General features: G+C 56.3%; 2 non-coding genes and 1 pseudogene across 2 annotated transcripts; all 3 read left to right on the forward strand.

Moving 5' to 3' along the window:
- The first annotated feature begins 3,161 nt into the window (after nt 1-3,161).
- On the forward strand, nt 3,162-5,070 carry LOC124745499. The gene has a single exon (XR_007011041.1). It is a non-coding gene; the product is annotated as a small subunit ribosomal RNA (ribosomal RNA).
- A 351-nt stretch (nt 5,071-5,421) lies between these two features.
- LOC124745510 lies at nt 5,422-5,576 on the forward strand. Its single transcript, XR_007011046.1, has one exon. It is a non-coding gene; the product is annotated as a 5.8S ribosomal RNA (ribosomal RNA).
- A 188-nt stretch (nt 5,577-5,764) lies between these two features.
- LOC124745507 overlaps nt 5,765-7,500 on the forward strand; it is a 4,224-nt pseudogene continuing 2,488 nt past the window's right edge.

The following is a 7,500-nucleotide window of genomic DNA, read 5'->3' on the forward strand; positions in this document are numbered from 1 at the left end:
AAGAGTTATTTCCAATATGCGACATTCCCGCTGTCCGTATACATGAGCCGCGACCTGTACCACTTACGAGCGAGAGACGCGATCGCGTTGCTCACTGTACGGCGTCCGATACCGAGCCATCAGCATGTCGGTCCCCATGCGCGTTGCACTCGCACTCGCACTCGCAGTCGCAAAAACGTGGGGCAAATATATTACGCGGAAGAGTTATAACAGACCGAGCCCCACTGCATGGGGGGAGTCTTTGTCACTAATGTACACAGATGGAACATTTTGGACTGGAACCAGATTACCCGTACACACGGCGCTGATTAGTAATCAATGCAGAGCCATCAAATTACAGAATATATATACAACTGTCCGTATACATGCTGAAAGAGTGTGCCCACAATGGGAACCACACGTCAGCCAGACACTCTCATCACGCACCACTCTCTGCTTCTAACGGGCGCACATACAATATGTAAGCACCAGCATGGAACAACATCCAGTGCATCCTCTCCGCCACATTACACAATCCACACTATCACAACCAGACCAGGAGGTCCATGCGGAAAATAGAATATCCCCCCCTTTCGACATCCACCATTGCGCAGATAAGGCACCAATACCCACACATGTCCTATACAACGGTGCACCCAACATCACAATAGTACCTCCTGTCACAGCGCACAAACAATGACATGAGTCAAAGACACAGGTCTGACACAAGCATAGAATTGGAGCGCCGCCTCTAATAAGCCAAAGGTGCATCCTGACGTGACAAATCTGATCATGTCACAAGCATTCACTTACTATAATCACTATCAACGAACCTGCTCCCCCCCCTTACACCTTTCCTTACAACAACGTGTAACCTAACCTAACCTAACCTAACCTATGTTGTGCCTTAACCTAACCTATGTTGTGCCTTAACCTAACCTATGTTGTGCCTTAACCTAACCTATGTTGTGCCTTAACCTAACCTATGTTGTGCCTTAACCTAACCTATGTTGTGCCTTAACCTAACCTATGTTGTGCCTTAACCTAACCTATGTTGTACCTTAACCTAACCCATGTTGTACCTTAACCTAACCCATGTTGTACCTTAACCTAACCCATGTTGTACCTTAACCTAACCCATGTTGTACCTTAACCTAACCCATGTTGTACCTTAACCTAACCCACGTTGTGCCTTAACCTAACCCACGTTGTGCCTTAACCTAACCCACGTTGTGCCTTAACCTAACCCACGTTGTGCCTTAACCTAACCCACGTTGTACCTTAACCTAACCCACGTTGTCCCCTAACCTAACCCACGTTGTCCCCTAACGTAACCCACGTTGTCCCCTAACGTAACCCACGTTGTCCCCTAACGTAACCCACGTTGTCGCCTAAACCTGCTCTGTAATTGTTATACGACTCGTTCAATTAGTGTAGTGTTGCCCACCCGCAACCCTCGCAATATAGTTCGCTACTCGCACTGCCCGCTCCCCTGTGTATCGCTTCATGTTAAACACCTTGCAAGTCTTGCTCACTTTCCACATGCTCCTGCTGTACACTGTAATGTGGATGGCAGCAGGACGTACATGCCGCCCCTCCCCACGTCCCCACCTTGCCCCCTGCCTTCGCAAGCTGGTTGGTGAGAACTTTGCATGTTCAATGCCCTTCGCATGCGACGTACTCAGGCTACGTTGTGGTGCGGCCTGTGTCAACTGTCCGCTAATGTCGTACGCGTAAACCACAATCTGTACTGCACATTCGTCCTTATGTACTGAATGATACATCGTGGCACATGTGTGACCGTACAACGACTGCGCCCAAAAACGGCGGACCATACAGTGCAAATATTGTGCACGCAGCTACGTGTCGTCTCCCTATGAGAGCTGGATTGCAGTGTGGTACGCCATAGAGACGTGTGGGAGGAACGGACGCCGTGGATGGCGATCAGCATGAGCTGTCTGTTGATGTATTCGGACCTAGTCGTCTCTCCTCACACACCGTGATGGCATGGTGCACCGCGTTCCATATCTGCGACATGCTACAGAGGCCGGTTGACAGTCGTTCGAGCAATGGACATCGCATACGTACGGGGGCCACCTTCCACGTATTGTCTAGGCGTGCACATTTTGTTGCGTGTATGTGGGCAGACGTAGTGTGGCGTGACACCTGACACAGGCATGCAATAATCGTTGAAGTTGCAAATGGCGATGGACGCCTGCGTTTTCTGGTGAAGTTACGCAAATGAACAAATGGTAACCTGTTGTGGTGCGGTTGTTCTCGCTAGGGGTGAATCGGTGATGGCGACGATAGGTTGAGGTACTAACCGGTTGTTCCAGCGATACCCACCATGCCGACGAAACTGAACGGCATCTGGGTGTGAAGCGATACGCGGCGGTGGCTGGGTGGGACCGTCCCCGGCCGGTGAGGGGGCGCCTCCCGGCGTGCTGGCCGCGCGGTGCGTGGGCGCACGCGCTACAGCCGGCTGGTGGGGGCGGCCAGTGGCAGGCGCGCCGGCCGACGGACGCGGCAGGCGTCGCAGCTGCGCGCCGGCGCACCCTGCGCGCGGCGCCGTGCGGCCAAAGTAGGTCCTCGCGGGCCCGGTGCGAAGCGCGGTGGACATCTTCAGTGTGCTGGTCCGATTGAGGACTGTGTGCGTTGAGGATGCGCCGCCGCCCGGCGCTCGGCGCCGCGACGCCGTCTGCTGCTCGGTCGCCCCAGCGGTTCTCGCTGGTGGTTTGTATCGCAGCTGTGCGGATGTGTTGGCGCGTGCGCTGTGCTGGGAGAGTTCGCTTCGGCACCCAAGTGGGGCTTTTGTCCTTCTGTGGCGCTGGCGTTGGAGCTGCCGGTCACCGTAGGTGGCGCGTGTTGTCTCCCGCCGGCAATGCCACGACAGCACGCTCCCGGGCCTCTGTCGGCAGCGGCAAGCTCAGTTGGGAGCACGGGTGGTCGCACCGAAAGCGTCTACTCGCCTAACTCCGGGCGATTGCGCCTCTCTCGAACCCGACCAAGTACTTGGGACGGCGCTGCGCGCCGCCGGGACCTGAGAGGGTTTCGAGGTGTATTGTGCAGGGGAGCTCAGCCTCCTCCTGTTTGCAGAATGATTGAGCGGACGCTTGCGTGTTCGCGCGGGCCCCCGGGACACACTCCCGGGCGGCCGGCTGCTCAGCTCTAGTTGACGCAGCTCCCTGGTTGATCCTGCCAGTAGTCATATGCTTGTCTCAAAGATTAAGCCATGCATGTCTCAGTACAAGCCGCATTAAGGTGAAACCGCGAATGGCTCATTAAATCAGTTATGGTTCCTTAGATCGTACCCACGTTACTTGGATAACTGTGGTAATTCTAGAGCTAATACATGCAAACAGAGTCCCGACCAGAGATGGAAGGGACGCTTTTATTAGATCAAAACCAATCGGTCGGCTCGTCCGGTCCGTTTGCCTTGGTGACTCTGAATAACTTTGGGCTGATCGCACGGTCCTCGTACCGGCGACGCATCTTTCAAATGTCTGCCTTATCAACTGTCGATGGTAGGTTCTGCGCCTACCATGGTTGTAACGGGTAACGGGGAATCAGGGTTCGATTCCGGAGAGGGAGCCTGAGAAACGGCTACCACATCCAAGGAAGGCAGCAGGCGCGCAAATTACCCACTCCCGGCACGGGGAGGTAGTGACGAAAAATAACGATACGGGACTCATCCGAGGCCCCGTAATCGGAATGAGTACACTTTAAATCCTTTAACGAGTATCTATTGGAGGGCAAGTCTGGTGCCAGCAGCCGCGGTAATTCCAGCTCCAATAGCGTATATTAAAGTTGTTGCGGTTAAAAAGCTCGTAGTTGGATTTGTGTCCCACGCTGTTGGTTCACCGCCCGTCGGTGTTTAACTGGCATGTATCGTGGGACGTCCTGCCGGTGGGGCGAGCCGAAGGCGTGCGACCGCCTCGTGCGTGCTCGTGCGTCCCGAGGCGGACCCCGTTGAAATCCTACCAGGGTGCTCTTTATTGAGTGTCTCGGTGGGCCGGCACGTTTACTTTGAACAAATTAGAGTGCTTAAAGCAGGCAAGCCCGCCTGAATACTGTGTGCATGGAATAATGGAATAGGACCTCGGTTCTATTTTGTTGGTTTTCGGAACCCGAGGTAATGATTAATAGGGACAGGCGGGGGCATTCGTATTGCGACGTTAGAGGTGAAATTCTTGGATCGTCGCAAGACGAACAGAAGCGAAAGCATTTGCCAAGTATGTTTTCATTAATCAAGAACGAAAGTTAGAGGTTCGAAGGCGATCAGATACCGCCCTAGTTCTAACCATAAACGATGCCAGCCAGCGATCCGCCGCAGTTCCTCCGATGACTCGGCGGGCAGCCTCCGGGAAACCAAAGCTTTTGGGTTCCGGGGGAAGTATGGTTGCAAAGCTGAAACTTAAAGGAATTGACGGAAGGGCACCACCAGGAGTGGAGCCTGCGGCTTAATTTGACTCAACACGGGAAACCTCACCAGGCCCGGACACCGGAAGGATTGACAGATTGATAGCTCTTTCTTGATTCGGTGGGTGGTGGTGCATGGCCGTTCTTAGTTGGTGGAGCGATTTGTCTGGTTAATTCCGATAACGAACGAGACTCTAGCCTGCTAACTAGTCGCGTGACATCCTTCGTGCTGTCAGCGATTACTTTTCTTCTTAGAGGGACAGGCGGCTTCTAGCCGCACGAGATTGAGCAATAACAGGTCTGTGATGCCCTTAGATGTTCTGGGCCGCACGCGCGCTACACTGAAGGAATCAGCGTGTCTTCCTAGGCCGAAAGGTCGGGGTAACCCGCTGAACCTCCTTCGTGCTAGGGATTGGGGCTTGCAATTGTTCCCCATGAACGAGGAATTCCCAGTAAGCGCGAGTCATAAGCTCGCGTTGATTACGTCCCTGCCCTTTGTACACACCGCCCGTCGCTACTACCGATTGAATGATTTAGTGAGGTCTTCGGACTGGTACGCGGCATTGACTCTGTCGTTGCCGATGCTACCGGAAAGATGACCAAACTTGATCATTTAGAGGAAGTAAAAGTCGTAACAAGGTTTCCGTAGGTGAACCTGCGGAAGGATCATTACCGACTAGACTGCATGTCTTTCGATGTGCGTGTCGTGTCGCGCAACACGCTACCTGTACGGCTCGCCGTAGCCGTGCGCCGCGTGCGGAACCACGCGTGCCTCTCAAAACTAGCGGCAATGTTGTGTGGTACGAGCGCTGAAGCGCTGGAGCGGCTGGCCTGCGGCACCTGGCGCCTGGCGCCGGTTTTGAATGACTTTCGCCCGAGTGCCTGTCCGCTCCGGTGTGGAGCCGTACGACGCCCGTCGGCCGTGAGGCCGTTGGACACAGAACGCTGGAACAGGGGCCGCCACACGCCTCACTCCCGCCTATGCGACCGTCTCGAAAGAGACGGCGGAAACTGAGAAAAGATCACCCAGGACGGTGGATCACTCGGCTCGTGGGTCGATGAAGAACGCAGCAAATTGCGCGTCGACATGTGAACTGCAGGACACATGAACATCGACGTTTCGAACGCACATTGCGGTCCATGGATTCCGTTCCCGGGCCACGTCTGGCTGAGGGTCGGCTACGTATACTGAAGCGCGCGGCGTTTGCCCCGCTTCGCAGACCTGGGAGTGTCGCGGCCGCCTGTGGGGCCGGCCGCGTCTCCTCAAACGTGCGATGCGCGCCCGTCGCCTGGCGGTTCGCATACCGGTACTTTCTCGGTAGCGTGCACAGCCGGCTGGCGGTGTGGCGTGCGACACCTCGTACAACGACCTCAGAGCAGGCGAGACTACCCGCTGAATTTAAGCATATTACTAAGCGGAGGAAAAGAAAACTAACAAGGATTCCCCCAGTAGCGGCGAGCGAACAGGGAAGAGTCCAGCACCGAACCCCGCAGGCTGCCGCCTGTCGTGGCATGTGGTGTTTGGGAGGGTCCACTACCCCGACGCCTCGCGCCGAGCCCAAGTCCAACTTGAATGAGGCCACGGCCCGTAGAGGGTGCCAGGCCCGTAGCGGCCGGTGCGAGCGTCGGCGGGACCTCTCCTTCGAGTCGGGTTGCTTGAGAGTGCAGCTCCAAGTGGGTGGTAAACTCCATCTGAGACTAAATATGACCACGAGACCGATAGCGAACAAGTACCGTGAGGGAAAGTTGAAAGAACTTTGAAGAGAGAGTTCAAAAGTACGTGAAACCGTTCTGGGGTAAACGTGAGAAGTCCGAAAGGTCGAACGGGTGAGATTCACGCCCATCCGGCCACTGGCCTCCGCCCTCGGCAGATGGGGCCGGCCGCCCGCGCGGAGCAATCCGCGGCGGGGTCGTGTCCGGTTGCCTTTCCACTCGCCGCGGGGTGGGGCCGTTCCGGTGTGCGGTGGGCCGCACTTCTCCCCTAGTAGGACGTCGCGACCCGCTGGGTGCCGGCCTACGGCCCGGGTGCGCAGCCTGTCCTTCCGCGGGCCTCGGTTCGCGTCTGTTGGGCAGAGCCCCGGTGTCCTGGCTGGCTGCCCGGCGGTATATCTGGAGGAGTCGATTCGCCCCTTTGGGCGCTCGGGCTCCCGGCAAGCGCGCGCGGTTCTTCCCGGATGACGGACCTACCTGGCCCGGCCCCGGACCCGCGCCGCTGTTGGCTCGGGATGCTCTCGGGCGGAATAATCGCTCCCGTCAGCGGCGCTTCAGCTTTGGACAATTTCACGACCCGTCTTGAAACACGGACCAAGGAGTCTAACATGTGCGCGAGTCATTGGGCTGTACGAAACCTAAAGGCGTAATGAAAGTGAAGGTCTCGCCTTGCGCGGGCCGAGGGAGGATGGGGCTTCCCCGCCCTTCACGGGGCGGCGGCCTCCGCACTCCCGGGGCGTCTCGTCCTCATTGCGAGGTGAGGGCGCACCTAGAGCGTACACGTTGGGACCCGAAAGATGGTGAACTATGCCTGGCCAGGACGAAGTCAGGGGAAACCCTGATGGAGGTCCGTAGCGATTCTGACGTGCAAATCGATCGTCGGAGCTGGGTATAGGGGCGAAAGACTAATCGAACCATCTAGTAGCTGGTTCCCTCCGAAGTTTCCCTCAGGATAGCTGGTGCTCGTACGAGTCTCATCCGGTAAAGCGAATGATTAGAGGCCTTGGGGCCGAAACGACCTCAACCTATTCTCAAACTTTAAATGGGTGAGATCTCCGGCTTGCTTGATATGCTGAAGCCGCGAGCAAACGACTCGGATCGGAGTGCCAAGTGGGCCACTTTTGGTAAGCAGAACTGGCGCTGTGGGATGAACCAAACGCCGAGTTAAGGCGCCCGAATCGACGCTCATGGGAAACCATGAAAGGCGTTGGTTGCTTAAGACAGCAGGACGGTGGCCATGGAAGTCGGAATCCGCTAAGGAGTGTGTAACAACTCACCTGCCGAAGCAACTAGCCCTGAAAATGGATGGCGCTGAAGCGTCGTGCCTATACTCGGCCGTCAGTCTGGCAGTCATGGCCGGTCCTTGCGGCCGGCCGCGAAGCCCTGACGAGT

The sequence above is a fragment of the Schistocerca piceifrons genome, unplaced genomic scaffold, assembly GCF_021461385.2.
Source record: "Schistocerca piceifrons isolate TAMUIC-IGC-003096 unplaced genomic scaffold, iqSchPice1.1 HiC_scaffold_322, whole genome shotgun sequence".
Taxonomy (NCBI): Eukaryota; Metazoa; Arthropoda; class Insecta; order Orthoptera; family Acrididae; genus Schistocerca; species Schistocerca piceifrons.